The sequence below is a fragment of the Hippichthys cyanospilos genome, chromosome 8 (genome assembly GCF_059441005.1).
Source record: "Hippichthys cyanospilos isolate Australia breed blue-spotted pipefish chromosome 8, RoL_Hcya_1.0, whole genome shotgun sequence".
In the NCBI taxonomy this organism is placed as follows: Eukaryota; Metazoa; Chordata; class Actinopteri; order Syngnathiformes; family Syngnathidae; genus Hippichthys; species Hippichthys cyanospilos.
This window is the reverse complement of record NC_142376.1, coordinates 3,579,744-3,600,082: the sequence shown is the minus strand read 5'-3', so window position 1 is coordinate 3,600,082 and position 20,339 is coordinate 3,579,744. Positions and strand designations below refer to the sequence as shown.

Genomic DNA, 20,339 nt, shown 5'->3' with positions numbered 1-20,339 from the left:
ACGCTACTGATTCTGAACTTGGGCAGATTAATTCAACACATCAAAGCTGACCTCTGATTGGCCAAAAAAAAAAAAAAAACATACAAAATAAATGTATGCACCACTGATTAAATGCTCCAGACATTTTCTTATCCGTTTAAGTGTCAAAGTGCAGCTGAAGCATTTCCCATTAAACGCACAAGAATATTGAATATTGTGCTTCATTCAAGGATAACGCCACCCGAAAATCAAAATCATCTCCGAAGAATTTTTGTATACTTAACTGCAAGCATGTATAGAATGTGAGAAGGTCATCTTGAATATTGAACATACAGTGCATAAGTAGCAAATAACCTTCCTATTTTGACTGGGGGGGATGAATTATTAATTTTATTCAGACTTTCGGCATGTGTGTTAAATTTAATATGACTGTTTTGAATTTTAAACTTTCGCGAAAAAAAAAAATACATTTGACATTACTGCCCCGCCTTTATTCCCTTGTGTTGCTGCCAGGTCAAAATAATATATTATACTGTATGGCGTGTATGTATGGTGGGTGTTTGCAGTGATTTTTTTTTATTTTAGTTTTAAAATATGCATTTTCAAAATAGAATGCTATGTCTTCATTGCTATCGCACGGCAGGCATACAACGAAATAGTTTGTGATTTCTTGTGCTTTGGTTGAAGTACAAGCGTTTCCAATTATTACCGATAGAGGGCAGTAGAGCAATGTCAAATAGCCCATATAGACCTGTTTTAAATGACTTAGATTTTTGTTAGTGTGTGTGTGTGTGTGTGTGTGTGTGTGTGTGTGTGTGTGTGTGTGTGTTGGGGGGGGCAGTCAGCTAGCTCTTCATCATCAAGACAAAAGAGAAAATGTGAGATGAACAAATCTATTTCCAGAGGGCGGACGCGTGGTAGCAAATGGGAGAAAAGCACTTATGGGAAGCCCAGCACTCCCCCACCCCAAAATCTGTTTTTTTTTTTTTGTTTTTGTTTTTTTTCTCCTTCAGAGTGCTTTCAGAGCAGCTGCTGCCACTTAAGTCTTCATCTGGGAGAGCAAGAATTAATTCGCTCTTCCAAGTCGGCAAAAGTAACGCTCATATTGTCTTCGTACGTGCGCAAACTCAAAACATTTGAACTTGAAGCTGTCATACAACAGTAAAATATGCATTGGGATCAAACTTATCAAAATAAAAGCACGCAATAACACAATTTACCAAGAAGTTGATTTGTGTTCCAATAGATTTGCTTTCAAATTGAAAAGAAAGTGTACCTTTGTTCTCACTGCATTCCAAAGCATTACATTAGATTTGCTAACATCTGCAGAATTCCTATCAAAATTTCACGTATCCTCTCTGAAATTTTAACCAAATTGTGTCACTAATGACAATGTGCATGGGTATAAAACTTAACAAAATAAAGGCATACTACATTTTGCATTTTGCAGGAGTCACTATAACACAATTTAGCAATAAGTAGTTTCATGTTCCAATTAATTTGCTCTTTATATGAAAAGAAAAATGTACTGTTGCTGTCATGACATTGGAAATCACTCAAATACATTTGCGAACACCTGCAGAATCTTGATTAAAATCTCACATGCCCCCTTCTGAAATGTTTTTTTTCGAGCCAAGTATAACAAATTGCGTCACAAAGGACAATGCATTCATGTAAAACTTAACAAAATGGAGGCATGCAACATTTTACAAAGGAGGCGTCGCTATAACACAATACAGCTAAAAATTAATTCATGTTCCAATTAATTATCTCATTGTTTGAAAATAAAAATGTGTTGTTTCTGTCACAGTCATTAAAAACATTAAATTACATTCGCTGACACTTGCAGAATCCTTATTAAAATCTCATATACCCCATCTGAATTTTTTTTTTTCAGCCAGTAACAAATTACATCACCAAGGACAATGCATTAATGTAAAACTTAACAAAATAAAGTCATGCAACATTTTCCAAAAGAAGAGTCACTATAGCAAAATTTAGCAATAGGTTGCTTCATGTTCCAATTAATTAACTCTTAATTTGAAAACAAAATGCACTGTTGCTGTCACAGCAATAAAAAGCATGAAAGTAGATTTGCGGATACCTACTGAAACCCCAATAAATTCTCGTGTACCCGTTGAAGTACCTTCCTGTAACCCTCGGGGTACATTGTCTTATATAAGACAACTTTTACTATTTTTGAGCATGTTTACTACATTGTTATCTTTTACCCTGATTTTAGATACTGCGCATTGAGTGCAAAATGAAGTTCGAGTGATGGAATTGGAGGTGTTAGTGCATGATCTCAGAGTGAGAGAAATCATTGATATTCATAATTATTTTTCACTGGGTGTAGTCTGCACCGGTGTCCAAATCCTCACCGCATCACAAAGACAGCTGTCTTAATATTTCACACTGCTACATAAGTCATTCACCGGCTGTCTTTACATAGCTACATAAGTCAATCTAAACACCTGAACAGGAGCTACACGCATCACAAGAGACGGCTTTTAATACCGTCACAGAGGTGCACGGTAGATTATGCGCGCGCGGTGCATCGCGGGCATCGTGTCGAGAGGCAAAACGGCGAGCTTATGTCAACACGTTTGCTCGCCGGAATATCAAACCACCTCCCAAGGACACGAGGCAGTACAAGGCGGTAAACAAGCACTAAAGCTTTGCACCTCATGAATATGAAATGAGACGGGGCTTTAAATCCGCACTCTCTTTGCTCTCTTCATTCTTCGCCGTGATTTATTCACAGGTGTGTGCGTGCTCTTTTGATGTGTCGAGCGGAGAGCTTTTGCACCTGTTTGAGGAGGAGGGGGAAAAAAAGCGAGAGGTTGATTTGCCGGTTGTATTATCGGCGACGAGAAAAGAAGGGAAGGCGCGATCAAGCGATACGTTTTGGTCGTATGTGACGGTCTGTTTGTTTTTTGTTAGGGTAGAAGAATTATCTAGAGCAGTCAAATTTCAGCAATGAATTGGTGACAAATTTTCAAACTAATCCACGACTAGCTTAATAATCGAGTAATCGTTTAGAGCCGTCGACGTAGAATTTTGCAAATTATCAACAGTAGTTATTCACTTTTTTAGTACGTCATGAAAAACAGACTGATTATCATATGTTTTGTCAATCTGGCATTTGAAAAGGTCTGCTTTTATTATGAAAAATCCCTAACTTAATCGGTTTCAAATGTTAAACACCGTTATGATTTTTTTTTTTAAATTCTCTGCTATAATTTTAAGCTGTTTCAATAACTGAGTAATTTTTTAGAGCCATCAATGTAAAGATTTTCCAAATTCTCTGATGACAGTAGCTCTAGATGGAAACACTGCCATCCAATGGTCACAGTAATCACTACAGTGCTTAATCGGCTTACATTAGATAAGCATTAGTCAAGGGTGTCAGCTACCCCCCCGTAAAAACAAGTATTTGATGAGAATTGTATCATTTCTTATATTTATTACTATTTTAAAAGATGGGAATTCTCATCCATGGCTCCGATAGATTTAAACTCAACGAGGATCTTATAGAGGTGTTTCTTGGTGCTTCCTGAGCGCCGCTAATCAACCACTTCCAGATATGTGCAAGTTTGCACAGGAGCCCCTTTTTTTTTTTTTTGTTAAACGCGACACGTACGTGGAGGTGATAAGAAATAAACACTGCGGTCTTGTTCCAGTAAGTCTAAAAATGTGACAACCCGATTCCCAGCAGGAAAGATAAAATCCCGACAACATGCCACCACTTTACACCTTGACTGCTTCTCATTGGCCGGGAGATCTCAGCAGACCTTCAGTGAGCCTCGGAAGGGCCGGAATTGGCGTGGAATGGCGTAGCCAGCTCATTGTGCTTTGTTTTTCCAACACCCCAACAAAGCGTGCTGCATGCAGATTAGCGTGTGGGTGGCCGGCATAATTACATTAGGCCTGTTGTAAACAAAGCATACACCGTGAACTCCATCACGGATGGCACCTGACAATTTGAGGAAGGATGGATGGATGCACTTGTCATGCATAGATAGTAGAAATCAGCTTGTACATTTAAATAAGATGCGAAATTACACAAAACTGTTGATTAATTACCGGTAGTATAATTTGATCTATTTAGATTTTTCAGGGGCGTGAAGATGTGTATGCTAATCACAATTGTCATAGCAATTGATATGATAAATTAATTGCTTTCCTTCAATTTTGAGTTACTGGATTGAAGCCTTTTGTCAACTACAAGTCCCACAATGCATTGTAAGAAGTTTGCATAATGGGAGTCAGGCTAAGCCGCTCGATGAAGTAATCAGAATGCTTGCAAATGTCATAAGTTGTTCGCAAGCGCCCCCCCCGGTGGTTTTGGGGTCTCAACACCCAAATTTTTATTGCACCCTGTTTGTGAGTCGCCGGGGTAAATGCGCGATAAAACATCGGCATTTCAATATATCCAAAATTAACGATATTTCCAAATTTGAATGGCAGTAAATGAGCCCGACATGGGCTAAATTTGAAATCTGTAGGGTTTTTCTATAGCACATCTATAGGGACATTACGAAAGTCAACATGTTTTGACAATCTATACATGCACGTTTTTTATTTGGGTATGCTTCTCCTTTGATATCACACATCAAAAACATCTAAAAACCGAGTTGGATCAGAATTTCTCCAAGGGTTAAACCCTATGGCTTATAGTCCAGCGTGCAGTTTTGTTTACTCGCCACCAGGGGCAATCCCAGGTAAACAAAAAAAGACAGAAGAAGACGCTGAATTGTGACTTTGAGCTGCTATTTTACTCGCCAGCAGGGGTCACTCTACACTAGTAAATGCAATCAGATGTGTTACTGTTGTGTTGGTGCAGTATTCTACCAATCAGAGTCTACCAAACTAGGTTTTGACCTGGGTTTTTGGCGCATTGTTCCAAAAAAGAAAAAAAAGCACAATAAAGCAGAATTTTCATCTGGCAACAAAATATTTTGCTATTTTGCAAGTTGAGCACTGATCAACCAATCAGAAGACTGTAAAATGCTGACATAAGCATCTTTGAAATCTGATTGGCTAATGAAACAATTGTAATCCTAATGTAGTTTGAATTACGTTTGCAAGCACTATTGATTCTGAAGACTTTATTCACATTATCTCAATGTAGCAACACATCAAAGCTGACTTCTGATTGGACAAAACATCTTCAGGTACCTGAGCCATTCTATTGGCTCATACACAATTTCATTTTGTTGTGGTTTTAAAAATCTGGTCACCCTAACGAACGCCATGAAAAAAAGAATAGAAATCCTACCATTCAGAGTCCTTGTTAATAGTTCATTTTCTCCATGGAGCACATTTTGCTTTTGGACTAAAAGGTCAATAAAAGCATGAGGGACTCACTTAGAGAAGAGTGCATCAAAAGAAGAACCCGTCTTGAGATGTGAACATCACTCCCAGCCCCCCCAGCAGCAAGGTGCGGCATTAGCAGGCGGCGAGCATGCGGCTCGCTGCCGGTGTGCGTTCAAGTCCTTCAGATTTAGCAGCACGCATCATCAGCTTACACTCTCAAGTCCAAGAATCGTGCTGCATTTTAAAAAGGTCAAACGCTCGCATTTGCGCCAGGAGGGAATGTGAGAGAAGATTTAACGTTTCTCGCTACAGATACGCCGTAAATGTTTGCATACCGCTGATAGTCTGTGTCTACACAATTAGGATAATGACAACCAGATAGGGATGTGAGATGTGTTTTAATAATTCGCAAGGATTCAGATCGCTAAAAGCAAGCGAGGAAGGGTAAATTATTTTATACATTTGATGTATTTCGGTACGGTTTGCCATTTTGATTCAAAATGGTAATCGATTGCCGTAAGTAAAACTTAAAATGCATTATTTCATAAGCCATTTCTATTGGTAAAACGCTTATATTGAATTTAATTTGTAAACTGAAATTGAATTGAAAATGCAAGAATCACCCATTGTTTTAAGAAATTCACAAATAGTCACAAAAATATAAAAGTTTATGTGTACACGCATAACAGTTTTATTTTTTGTCATTTTTTGTTATTTTTCCTTTATATCTGTATATATTTCGAAAGGGTTATGCTGATAACAAGGTTATTTATACATGTTTTAAGATGAGCGTGTTTTCTCAAGTATATTTTTGTATATGAAAAGCTTAATGTGTATTAACATGATAAAAGTAAACTAGAAATCTAGGAATAGGACTATATACGTATTTTGTACTTCTTCCTACTCCCTTTGATAATGTAAACCATATTGAACTCTTGAATTCTTTTTTTTTTCTTTATTTTATTTTAAAATCTTTTTTATGGTAAGGTTAATATCAGATGCTGCACATATTTGATTTTTCTATTAATTCCATTATTATATGACTACGGAATATTATATTATCACATGCAAATGTCTTCCACTGTGCATCCTATAGGCCCTGTCCTAAACAAAATAAGGACTAACCTACAATTTACAAGAAAAAAAAATGTTTTTTTTTGTTTTAACCAATTAGGTTTTAAATACATTCTCATTATAATAGTTTTCAAGTCAAGTCAAAACATTTGTTTACAATATATTCTCTGGGGGCGGGTGTTTTGCATGATACCACAGTTTGGTAAAGATCAGGTCCCAACCAATCACAGCTCAGTTTGCAAATGTCACATGACCAAACTTCAGACAACAGGTGATCCGTGATTTGTTGTTACCTGGGTTCTAAGCAACTGTGACGTCATTTTCAGTCGACAGCAGGTGGCAAAATGGCCGTCTCCCGAGGGGAATAAAAACAACTGGATTTTGAGGCTGTGTCTAGACCTGTGGGGACATAATATAAGAGATTTTTTTTTAACTTTTTCTCCTGTGAAGTTGCTATCTTAAAAATTGGGGAAACGGCTATGTTCAAAACGAACTTGGGAGAGAAGAAAAGAGTTTGGGTGTGCGTGTGTTTTACGATTGAGAAAATGGCTCCGCCCCATTCACAAAGCGACAGAGGAAGGAGGAGGTGGGAAAAAAAAAGTGATACGCACCTCTCAATCCTGGCAGGAGGGACGGAAGAAGAAGAAGAAGAAAAGGAAGAAGAAGAAGAGCAGGACATTGTTTACACGCCATTGAAGTCAACAAGAGGACACCACCGGCGCCGGTGGGAATCGGGATTAAGTTTGTGTTGACATTCGTCAAAGGGTGGATTATGATCCAAATCCGAGACGATTTGAAATTCGCGTAGCCTGCGATGCTGTTTCCGGATACGGCGCTTTCACTGCCACTCAGCATCCACCAGGAGGTAAGAACCGAGTTGATATATATATTTTATTTTTATATATTTTTATTTTATTTCTACGACGATTCGATCCAACAAACACGCTGTGCGTACGTGTGTTTTCGAAATACGAAACTCCTCCGTGTTGCGTTCACTTCCCCGCGAGGATGTTGTCACAAATGGGATTAAGGCAGACACAAAAGTAAAAAGTTAGCTGGGATTGAACGTTCCCACGGCTATCGTGAAAGTAATGAGGCAATCTTGCAAGGAGAGCACCTGCATATAAAACTACCAAGAGGATAATCTGCACGTTTCAAATGGTTTGGAGTGAGCAACTCCTTGCATTCTTATTTTTTAATTGCTGCGTTTGGAGGTTGTAGTGGAAGAAAGCTTCAAGTGGAGCAGGAGGACGAGGAGGAGGGAGGCTGTGCTATTGTCTGGACACTGAAGGGGTGGAGATTGAGGCTGCATGCAGATGTGCTGTTGGCAAAGGACATCTGCTCTCTCGCCTTCTGGGCATTGTCACAAAGCGGCTGGAATTTCGCCTGTGAAAGTTGGTGGAGGGGTTTTCCATTTTTTGGGAAAGTTTCACAGAGCAAATTTGCGATTCGTCTATTCATTGGTATTTTTTTTTTTTTTTTTTTTTTTTACATAAAAGTGCATAGCAGAAGAAGCCATAGGCGTTTCTGTACATTTTTGGGGGTGCTCTCTGCTCAAACACATTTTTTTTTTTTTTTTTTTTATATAAATAATGCAAATTTTAAACAGAAAAAAGTGTGAATATTTGAAAAACAAAATTACAGCAGCATTTTACAAGCTAATTGATTGGGGGACATTTTGAACCAACTCGGGCTTTTAAGTGGTTTTGATGTATGACCAATCAAAAGCATGCAAATGATACTAGGAGGCTAAAATATTGCATAGATTGTCAAAACGTGTCGACTTTCAATATGCCGTCCTGCCGTCATTTCTAAATGCTTGCAAACGAGGGTTGAGCGGTGTACCCTATTGGTGTCATATTTAGCCCATGTTGGCCTCATTTACTGCTAATAAAAATTGGAAATATTGTCAATTTTGGACTTATTGAAAATACAATATTTTATGATGCATTTCCCCCCATTTTTGCATTAATCCTTTCAACGGCAAATCACAAACAGGGTACAATAGAAATGTTTGTGTTGGACCCCAAAACCACCGGGGGAACAACTAATGACATTTGCAAATCTTTCAATAACTTCATTGAATGGTTTAGCCTGACTCCCATAATGCAAAGTTCTTATAATGCTTTGTGGGACATTCTTCGAAACAAAACTGCCTTGAAATATATATATATTTAAAAAATGCTTATGTATGGATAGGGATGATGCCTCTGAACGTTTTGAGGGGGTGAAAGTAAAACTATATTCATATTTGACGATGTTATGACCCTTTCAAAGTCGATAATAAGGCCTGGTTAGTGAAAAATTCCGGGACACCCAGCGTTTATACTGCTTCCCTTAGCCAAAATTCGGTTGATATTGAGTTAACAAAACACGCATTCTACAAAGCAGGAATGTACCCCAAAAAACAGTTAGGGTTTTCATGTAATACGAGGCTTTAATTGCACCACAAAACCCTCTGCGAACACTATTCAACAACGTCCTCCCTCCTCTGCTGTCACATATCTAATTCGCTACAGTTTGCAGGGATTTCCTCAGCTCCTTCCCCTCATCTGCCGTCCTGGACTCCGCCGGGAGTTGAACTTCCTTTCGCGTCCCCGCGGTCCGCCTGAGTTCCGATATGTAAGCTGCGAACAAATCACACGCTGCTTCACAATAGATGCGCCGCCTCCTGTTCAGGTCTTTTGATGTATCTCCAAAAGGAAAACGCAAAAGCCGATGCTTTATGCATAACTGTCCTGTCAAAGACCTCTTTATTATTTATTCAATTTGGCAGTGAGCTATGCTTTCTTAGTTATCCATTTACTGTGCCATTTTTGGAAGATTTTACCCATCCAACTTTGTGGGAACAGTTTGGGAAAGAACCTAGTGCACAATGAAAGATCCATGAAGGATTTTTGGATACATTTTATTGAGGAACAACTTTGACAGATCAACTTGGGGATTATCTTGAGCAAGATAAGGAAAACTAGTGTGTATATACTATATATAATATATAAGGGTGGTCACTAATGTTGTAGTGGTTCACTCAACTGACTTACACTGGAAAAAAATGCTGTTTTTACAGTAAAATACCAGCAACTTGGTTGCCAGAAAACAGATCACGTAACACATTTTTTTATATTTATGGTGTAAAAACATGAAAAAAATATGTTGATTTTGAATGGAGATTTTTTTACAACATAACTCAAAAAGTTGGCAGCAGTTGGTATTTGGAGATATATATATATATATATATATATATATATATATATATATATATATGTATATGTGTGTGTGTATATATATGTGTATATATATATGTGTGTGTATGTTTTGTTTTTGTTTTTTAATTCACCAATGACTCAGCATTTGTTTATTACTATTATAACTCCCCAAATTGGCGGCAATTCGGATGCTATTTGGCGTGATCCAAGGACAAATTGCTTTTGACGGTGATTCAGATACCTGGTGCCGATCCAAATTGGGATCGTTTGACCTCAGCAAAGGTCTCGGCTTTCATTTGTAATACCGCAAGTAGCGAAGCCATTCATCCAGTTAAGCCTGTTCCGAGTGACACGGCTCATTTAACGACATTTTCAGTGCTTTAGCAGTTAGAAGAGGATTTCACCGTGAGCTTTGTCATCTCAATAGCTGTACTGCGAACACTTTTACACCTCTCTGAGCCGCGGCGCGCTACCTTCACATTTTAAGCGAAAGACACTTCAAACGTTTCTGTGTGCTGAATGGATTTGGCGCGCTTGACAAATGCTCGGCGGCTGTTTTTTTTTTGAGTGTGTTTTTTTTTCTCATTTCCCTGGCTGTGAAGTTTCAGAGGGGTTGATGTGGCCAGCAGCAGGTGTTTGATTCTCCTCAGTGATAAAAGAGACTGGATGCTGTGATCCTCTCGTCTAGTGTGGGCGCCGGCAGTTTCTGTCGCGGATATGATCCAAAATTTTCAAGGGAAAATATTCATCCTGGCTAAGTGAGGTTGTTTTGTCGGCAGCTGTCGCTCACCGGATTCCGCAATTGCACAAAGATCATAGCATTGTGAAAATGTATTTGCTAGGCTAACCTAACGGCTAGAAATGTTATGTTAGCATTTGGGTCGGTACAGTAAATGACTTTAAAGCGTTTGACTTTTAAATGGTCATAATTGGGGCGCCATTTCTGCCTCGGTGCTAGATTGTTTTTGATGTGTGGAAAACTGATAGTGTTATTTAATTTACACATTAAACACAGATAGTGTTTTGAATCTTAGCATTTTTGAATGAAAAATAAAGTTCTGTGCCATCTTTGTCTGAATAAAGTTCGGCACTACATTTATGGCGGTATCTCATGATCTATTTCGTTCAGCAACTTCAGAAGGTAACTTGTGTAACATCATTGATTTCAGCGGTGTCAAACATATGGCCTGCGGGTCAGTTCTGGCCTGCAAATGGGTTTGACCCATGAGATGATTTTGTAAAGTATAAAAATGAGTTCATTTTTTTAACAAATGAAATACTTGAAATGTTTTGTAATTAGTAGTAGGGCTGCACAATTAATCGAATTTAAATTGCGATCAGCTGCCCCGATTAATTATGTTTGAACTTTAATTCAAAATCCGATTGGAAAAAATTGGAATAAATTCTTTTTTAAAGGACCGAAAATGACATTTTGACTGCTAATTGATTAAATTTGCTTAAAAGTAAATAATGTGCTTCGTTCAAAGGAGGCTTTGTTTTCATTGGTTTACACTCAGTAAATTAGCTGTGTTGTCCTGTGTGCCAAGTTTTTGAAATGAATTATTATTTACCTTATTTATTTTATTTTTTGATTATTATTTGTAAGTATCAGGTCTTGAAGCCTTGTTTATATACTGCTTGTTTAAAAAGGGGCTATAAATAGACAATAATTTGCCAGTTCACCGTTACCTGTCAAAATTGACCAACTTTCCACTTTACTGTAATGTGGCGTTACACGGAAGCGATAACTGCGTCGTTTTCAACGTCCCTTTGAGGGCCATTTCCCAAAAATTTGCATTTACAGGCTCCGAGACTCTGGCAGTTACACCGTTTTCATTTAGAATCACTCTAGCATAATTGCCTCCATAAAAGCTGAAGAATTTTGATCATTATCGGTCTAACAGCAACTAGTAGCGGACTCGTAAATGTGCATTTCTGCACATTATTAACTCAGTATGACTGGTGGTGATGGGGTGTGGATATTTACTCTTCCTGGTATTTATGACAGTTGGAGTTTGCTCAAACCACTTAATAACCTCCCACGCGCTCCTCGTTAACGACGAGCCGTTTCCCTCCAAAGTGCCGCTAATGGCTGGCATTAACATTGAGGCCGGCCGTGGACGAGATGGAAACGAAGGGACGCGCCACCTTGAATGCAGCTGGCGTGCTTACCGGCGGAGCGCCATTGTGATGTTGTGAAAAAAAATAGATAAATAACAAACCCCCAAAAACGTGATGGCGAGATATCATAATGTTCACGTAGGTGGATGTTTTCAACTGGAGGACGCATGGAAACGAACTCATAAGATCGGAATCTGAATATGAAACAATCCCACTGTGTCAATAAATTGAATTAATTGGTCAAAAAAATGTAAAAAAAAAAAATGATTTAAATTTGAGCTAAATCACAGATTTGTGATTTTGCAAATGTGGCAAGAATACTGTGTGGATGATGTAAGAGTGGTTCTCAACATTTTTTCAGTGATGTACCCCTTGTGACATATGTTTTCAGCGAACAACCCGTTAATCCATGCATCGCATTTTTGGGTTAAAAAAAAGTCTAAAAACATGCTATCAGTGTTTGATTTATTAAACTTTAGAACCCTTCAAACCTCATTCGTATTAGTCCACAAAAACCTCAATATAAAATGTCCTCTTTTGGATCATAGAAGAGATCTTTTTTTCAAAATAATGTAGCATAATTAGTGATATTTGTCCACAAAAAATTAATCAATATAAAGTTTCAGACCTGTCCTCAAAAAAAAAATATTAATAAATATTTGTCTATAGAAAATATCAAACATAAAATCTCATTTTTGGGGATGACAGTAGCAATCATTAAAAAAAACATATATACATCATTAACTTAGTTATTAATAAATATTTCTCCACAAAAAATAATCAACAAAGTGTCAGACCTGTTCTCAAAAAATAAATAATTATAAATAAATATTTGTCCACAGAAAAATATTCAAATAAAAGTATCTTCTTTTTGGATTACAATAGAGATCTGTTCACAAAAATAAATCATTAATTTAAATATTAATAAATATTTGTCCACAAAAACAATAATCAACATAAAGTGTCAGACCTGTTCTCAAAAATAATTATAAATAAATATTTGCCCACAAAAAATATTAAGCTAAAAGCGTCATCTATTGGGATTACATACGATTTCTGTGCACAAAAAAAAAATCATTAACTTGACAGGTAACGAGTTGGCACGTGACACGTTGGGTCAAACCTTTCTAGTTTGGGGGAGAATCTTGCTTTTTAAAATAATGAAACTGAACAACCTACTGACATTTATTTTATGAACTTATATTTGCCTGAAACATTTCATTCATTCAATAATCATTTTTAAAGGATTTTCCCATCATGTTTGTTTTATTTAAAATCTGGAGTACCCCCTGGAGTTCCTTCAAGTACCCCCCATTTGAGAACCTCTGATCTACAACAACTGCATGAAATCAAGTTATTATTTTTCGTCCATATCGCCCAGGCCATCAAGACAATCTCGCCTGTTTTAAAACGTCACAACTAAACTTAAACCTCCTTCCAGCGAGCGCGTTTATTTCGCCAAGGCGGACTTCTTTAAATTTGTGTGGGTGGCCGGCGAGCGCCGAAAGCATTTGCATGCATATTGTTTAATTCACTCCCTTGTTATTATGTGTTTTGTTCCTTCCTTCCTGCCCACTCTCTCCTGTCTGAGCCTCTCAGGAGAGAGAGGTGGCATGAGGAGGCGGAGGAAGAGGAGGAGGAAGGCTCGCATTGTCTCGCCACGAGTGTCTATTTCAGCGCGCCTGACATGTACTTGTGTTGGGCGGATGTATCGCGCTGATTGCTAAGATGTAAAGTGGAAGACGGGCTAGCTAAGCCTTTCTGTTGCTCGAACATCACTCAAGTCGCTCACTGGCTTTTATCGCTCATAGAGAGAAATTGGTTTTTGAAGCTTTTGCCGCTCTGAGCGGGTGATACTGACATTTGGACATGGTGGAGGGGATCAAAAGTAAGCAGAGAATATTTTCGCATGTCCGTTACAACTCAAGCGCTTTCATTCCTGCTTATAATTCCCCGAGAGGAACCACTTAGACTTTTTAACCGCCTGGGTAAATATGAGATGGCTTTTTAGGGCCCAGTATTTGATAAAGTCCTTGAAATGTTTAAAAAAGAGGTTTATGGAAATTTTATGCGTTATCGTCGCAATTTAAAAATGGCATTCGGACCGCAAATTCTTTCATATTTAAAGTAGGAGTGAAGTCAAGTTGGTGAGTGATGAATCGGGCGTGTTTTGATTTCCACTGCTTCTTTTTTTTTTTTTTACCAAATTTAAATTGTAGAAAGTTTTTTTTTTCATGATTTGGTTTCTGGTTTGGTCCTTTTAGAAAATCTGCAAAAACACAGATGTTTGCAAATGCCTTATTTTGATTGAACACATTGATTATCAGCCCACTTTTCTACAGGACTAGAGAAATCTCAGAGAATTTTGTGCAATATATTAAATGTTTTAACATACCGTATTTTACCGACTATAAGGCGTACTATTTTATAAGCCGCAGCAGCAAAAAATTAGCAAAAACTTTTTTTTTTTGGGTCATGGATTAGCTGCACTGGACTATAAGACACAGGTCAAATTTTTACGCCTGCTTACAGAGACTTCTTCAACAGATTTTGCACCAACATATTTTTTTGGGATAGATGGATGGGTATTTTCAACATAACACCAAAAGAATACTGCAGAGTTAAATAGCAGTTCAAAATCAAAATCAATACTTCCATCTGTCTTCCTTTTTTAATTGATTAATAACCTGCGGAGAAGCCACACTGGACTATAAACTGCAGGGCTCAAATCATGAGAAAAAGGTTTGGGCTTATAGTCCGAAAAAATACGGTAAATTTAACATTCATAGCCTTTGCAAAAAAAATAAAAAATGCTATTCATAGCTTGTGAATAACTTTGTGATATTTTGTCCGATCCTTTGATCTTGACATCAAATGGATTTCAGATCAAAGGGAAAGCTTTGAAGAAACTACAAGGGAGCTGAAATTTCACTTGGCTATCACACAACCAGGAGTGTGCCATCCCTTGGCTAAAATACTGCAAGAATGATGTGGAAGGAAATTGATCAAAAACGGAGAAAAGACTACACAATCATTTCCATGATTAGGCAGTAACTTTTATAAACATATCAAAATGACAAGATCTTAAAAAAATGGAAATCCACCAAGTGTTTGGAAAGGCCAATTTGACTTTCAAGATATAGGTAGTCATCCGCGACAATCTAGACGAACAGAATAAGAAAAATGGATGCTATCCGAGGCTATGAGGTCGGTGCATTCAAAGGTTCTCCAAATTGAACTGTCGTCTCCGCAAGTTTGCTTTTGAAATGCCAGCAGTTCATCCTCGCGGTCAACCTCAATCTGCCTTCACGACTGTCTTCTTTTTCTGCCGTCTAAGGGCCTCTTTATTTCGCATAAACGCTGGCACGCAGCCAACAAGGAACGCTGGCAGACGTCCACAAAAGTGTTTGACTCCTTAGCTACACCGTTAAGTCGGCGCTTGATTGAAATGATGTTGAGGGAGTCAACATGTCACAGCACACGACAGCACGCTTACATTTTCCATCACTCGCCATCAACGGCATGATATCGAACAACACGATTATCTTCTCATTGTTGTCGACAAAGTGGGCGAGCGGCTGATGACTTGTCTTTTTATTTGATGATGTTTTATCTCAGCTATCGATGTTACGAATATGCTTATTAACCATAGGCGTCGTTGTTTGATTCTCATTACCATCACAGCGGGACGGTCGGCTTTTTTTTGTATTTTTTCAGCTCGTCAGCGGGTTCGCTCAGAGACGCGTTTGATTTTGCGCATGTTTGAAGATGTTTGATCCCTGATCCTGAACAAAACGGATTTCAGGCGGGTTAATGTACCGCGGTTCCCGAGAGAAGCCTTCCTCTCACTCTCGTGGGGGGGAGAACGAAATATAGTTTTGAGGTATTATGCTGTGTTTCCTGCTCTTTGCTTTACAGCTGACTCATGGCTGTGTTATTTTAATTAATTACTTTAATAGGATTTATTTTAGCAGGAATGTGGTAATGGGATGGCATAGGTCAGAGTCATTACTGCTCTACAATCTCAAATTCTGTAAGTTAAAAGAAACATGTTCATAATAATTTAAACGTTCATTCCATGACAGCGTTAATATTTGAACGTTACCTTGAGTTTGTTCAAGAATGATGGATGACGACGCTATCGTGAAGGCGGTCTCCTATTGGACGTATTGAATTCCAATACGCGCAGCCACTTTTCGTTATGCATATCCTTCTTGGACCGAGCTGCGGTGACCCTGAAAAATTCCTGAAGAGCAGACTTTCAACAAGAGAAAATGTTGTTTTGCTTACTGACACGCCGTTCAGTTCATACTGCTGGTGCTAGCTAGCTACATTATTTACAGCATTTAATCAGCGACTTTTAAGGTGGTCTTCAAGTGTTACGCTGAGTTCCAGTACTGTACCATGAATTTTAGGGGGACAAAAACTTATGTGATGGCATAAATTCGCTGCACCGAATATTTTTTTCACTGAAAATAAAAATCCTGTAATCTGAAGCTGTTTAGCTTTAAGCAGGGCTGAGTAAAATGGCAGTAAAAACAAACAAAAAAAACCCCACTTTTTTTTAGGTCGTTGCTGACTTTTGGCAGAAAAAATACATATTACCAATTAATTAAAAAATTCAACTGAATGATGGAACATTTTTTTCCTTCCATTGTATTTAAATACCCATCAATGATGAGCTGAGTTTCTACAATCACAGGCCAGCCTGGTATCTATTTGCCATAAATAGTAGGGGTCAACATTTAACTTATTGTTTAAACAAACACACACACACACACACACACACACAAAAATAGTTTTCGGTTCACATAATGCTTTGCTATTTGTCATAAGTGTGTGTGTTGCTAAAAATGTTAAAAACATGTCATTTAACGTGTGTTTGATTGTTGTTTCATGCTGCATTTTATGTTTTTTTTTCCTTTAAACAAACCGTGACTTTGGGTTGTGTGTAAACATCCAGGTTAATTCCTTGCAGCAACAAGTTTTATTATATATATATATATATATATATATATATATATATATATATATATATATATATTAATATTACATAATACACGTTTATGTATATTAAATAATGGCACCATTGTTACTTTATTTCATGTGTCTTGTGGAAAAATAACAGCTAATCATAGTTTGTACATTATTTCACAATCAGTTTGAGCTTGCACTATTATTCCACTGCTTTTTACTCGTGTCATTTTTTATGCAGGTAAAGTATCAAAGTTTTGGTATTGTGAGAAACAGTCAGTTCGTCTGTCAGTTTTAAGATTTTTATACAAAGGGTCCGCGCCATGATGAAGACTGACTGAGAAAAAAAATGTTTTCCTTTACACATTTATTCATTTCATCTTTCTCTTTTGGCACCCGTCGAAATCCTTCACTTTACCGTCGGTAGCGTTTACTCTCCCGCATTCTCATTTTCTTGCGTCTCACGTTGCAAGACTGTCCAGAGGGGTACGAATAAGAAAGTGTTTTTACTTGGCTGTGCACTGCAAGGTGAAATGATGATAAACTTGAACTTTTCAGGTCCTCCAAGCCCAAGGCGAGGTCTGAACTACTGGAACGTTTCAAAGAACTCCCAAAACACATTTATTTTCCTCCACTTTTCTCTATTGCTTACGCCTCATCCCTGACCTTTCTCTTCTCTGCCGCTAAGCTCTCTCTCAGCCGCATCTTTCTCTCAATTGTAGTTAAGCTGTCTTTGCCCTTGTCTATTTATTTATTTTTTTCTCAGTATCGTGTCTGTGTCTCGCTCACAGGTGCCTGAGAGGAGGCCTAGCTATACGCGGACGCTTGTTTTGTTTAGTCTCCGGGGAATATAAGCCTGTAGCCTTGGATAGCGACACATTGCCTGATCAACAGTATTCTTTTGCTTAAACTTCCTTTGCTGTGGACTCCGTACAAAAGATTTTCTATCTTGCAGTGAACTACAGTACAGTGGGCCCCCGTGTTACGAGATTAATCCGTTCCGCGGTTGGGCTCGTCAGGCGAATTCATCTTAGGAACCTATGTTAAATAGCTTATGCGTTTAGAACCCCAGGTAAAAACATCAAAATTGTCCATACATATTAAAAATTGGTATCAAAATAGTATCAGAAGTGCTATATATATCTAATATACATGCATACAATCAGAAAACATCATAAACAAAAAATATAGAAAGGATTTATTCACCTTTTTATGCCCATATTCCCTAATAAGGGTCATCTCCAGCATGGTTTCTATATAAATCATCTTCTTACTTTTCGCTATAACATCACTAGCAATCTTGGGACCCATGGCTAACCCTTTTAACTTTGAATTAAACAGTAAAATGCACTATAAATACGGTTTTGTAACCACTCTCAATCAAACAAAGCGTTACCGTCCCGCCATTTTGAAATGAGTGAGGCCCACCAATAACAGACCAGCATTGTAGTCACGCGTTGCATGGAAGCAGTTTGACGGCAATAGTAAATAAGTGTAATTAGCTAAAAACGCCTTCAGATGGAGACGAAACAACACAAATCCTAGCCAAGCCCATAGGGTCATGACAGTTGTTTTTGTCGCAAAAATGGGAAAATACCATAAAGAGGGGATTAAAACACTCAGTATTCCACCTCGCAACATGAAAATAATGTAAGTCGAGGACGGTGTAACACGGGGGTCCACTGTACTTTATTTTTTGGACTATAAACCGCAACATTTTTCTCATGATTTGAGAAAAAGCAGCACGGCTTACCTACAGTTTTTCTTTTCCTAGACACCAGGAGACAATGCAGGAGTCAAGCAAAAGTGTATATCTGTTCAATTTGTCAATTTATGGAACAACTGTGAAATTGGGGCTGCACAATTAACAATAGAAATCACAATCATGATTATTTTGCTCAATATTGAAATCACAATGGAAGTAAATATGCAAGATGACCTCAAAACATTCTCCACACTCCTCACAAGCCTTGAGATGAAATCACATTATTTGGATAAAATAAAAACCCTCTATGATTCCCCTGTCTCTAAATAGAATCAACTGTAACATTTGCATTCTGTGACAATGAAACTAAAGCAGATTTTTTTTTTTTTTTCATGGAAACACAAATTGCTCTGTGTGTGTTAATTAAGTTTTCCTATCATGTTTTTGGCCCTCCAGACATGTCAACTAGTGAACTGATACTCATTCAACATGAACGCCAGGCCCTTTAATCGTGACCCCTTAATTTGCTGTTGAAGAGCTTTTAGAATTGTTGCATATGCATCAGGTGCTCGTGTGCTAATTCGGCTGAAAAGATCATTAAGTTCAACCGTTTAAATTGACGCTGGCAACCCTCGGTGCACAAAAATGGGACAAACTAATCAGGTGGGAATTATTCTGAGGGTATACTTTGTACATGTCTAATTATGCATTATTGAGAGATTAACTGTAATTTCTTTCTTCGCGGTGAAACACGTGATAGTGTTGGCTTCTTTTTATCGCTTGTGGATTCATAATTTGCAGATTTAGAAAACATGTTTTTCCTTTTTCAAATTTTTTTGTTGGTAGCTACGGTACATTTTTTTTTTACAAACATTACAAAAAATGTCAAATTCAATGGGCGTCATTGATTTAACACAAATATGTTTCTGCTTACATGTAAGACTAAAAAAAAGAAGAATATTTACTCGTCAGATTCTAAACTTCTGAGGATTTGGACAATTTTAAATGAAAATAATCGATTGTCAAAGATGGCTATCAATTAAATTGCTAATCAGTGAATCGTTGCGGCGCTAATGTAATTATTAATGACTGTATATCTACAGTACATATAGTTATTTTGATGTTACCATACATTTTACATTCTGATTGGCAGGGTAATGTTTATATTTATTTTGACATTATTTAGATATCTTATATTTATTTCATTTAACTTGACAGCGAATAAAATTTCCATTTGCATCTGCGTTTTATTTGGATATATTTAGGGCTGAGATACGTTTGCATATTACTCAAGGAAGCTCAAATTTTTGATGAAAATGTCATCACTTATGGAACATTTTGCGATCATCTGAAAATATTTAAATCACTTGACAGCGCTATTATTGTCGTTCTATTTTGAAACGGACAGATTGCGGCGATATGGCTTGTTTCTCTCTGCACACTCATGACAACACAGGAAAATCAGGGTTGTCTTGGCATCGAGCCTCAATCGAATTCCATATGCTAATTGGGTCGTCACATATTGCCAAATCATGCAAATGCACCAGTTCCTTGAAGCCAAACAACACCGTAGCTCCACGTTCTAAAATATTGCAATCTTCATACTGCCTTTTATTTAATCCCAAATAAATAGCGCCGCGTCGTAAGGCTTCGCCAGTCCGTGTTATTAAACGATGCTTCGGAGAAAGTAAATTGCCAATTATTCCAGTTGAGATTTTAATGGCCGGACTTTGCCGGGGTTCATTATAAGTAAAAAGCCGTACGGGGAGAAGGAGGGCCGCCGGACTCGATGAGTTTGTCTGCAGCGTGCGATAATGTCGCCATTATGCGTTTTGTCGGTGACTTACGCATTATTGTAAAATGTGCACTCGCCCGAGTCAGCAGTTAAATTTGCTGCAGTGTCTGTCCATTTCCAGTTGATGGGAAGAGAAGTCTGGGAAGCCCGCAAAGTCCGAGGAAGG

General features: G+C 37.8%; 1 protein-coding gene across 2 annotated transcripts in view; it reads left to right on the top strand.

The window, feature by feature from the left end:
- The first annotated feature begins 6,996 nt into the window (after positions 1-6,996).
- Positions 6,997-20,339, top strand: part of ctbp2a (C-terminal binding protein 2a) — a 48,748-nt gene continuing 35,405 nt past the window's right edge. The window contains exon 1 of one of the 2 annotated variants that reach the window (XM_088420755.1): positions 6,997-7,237. The gene's annotated coding sequence lies outside the window, so the exon portion shown is untranslated. The remainder of the gene's footprint in view (positions 7,238-20,339) is intronic. The other variant, XM_088420753.1, reaches the window with a different exon arrangement.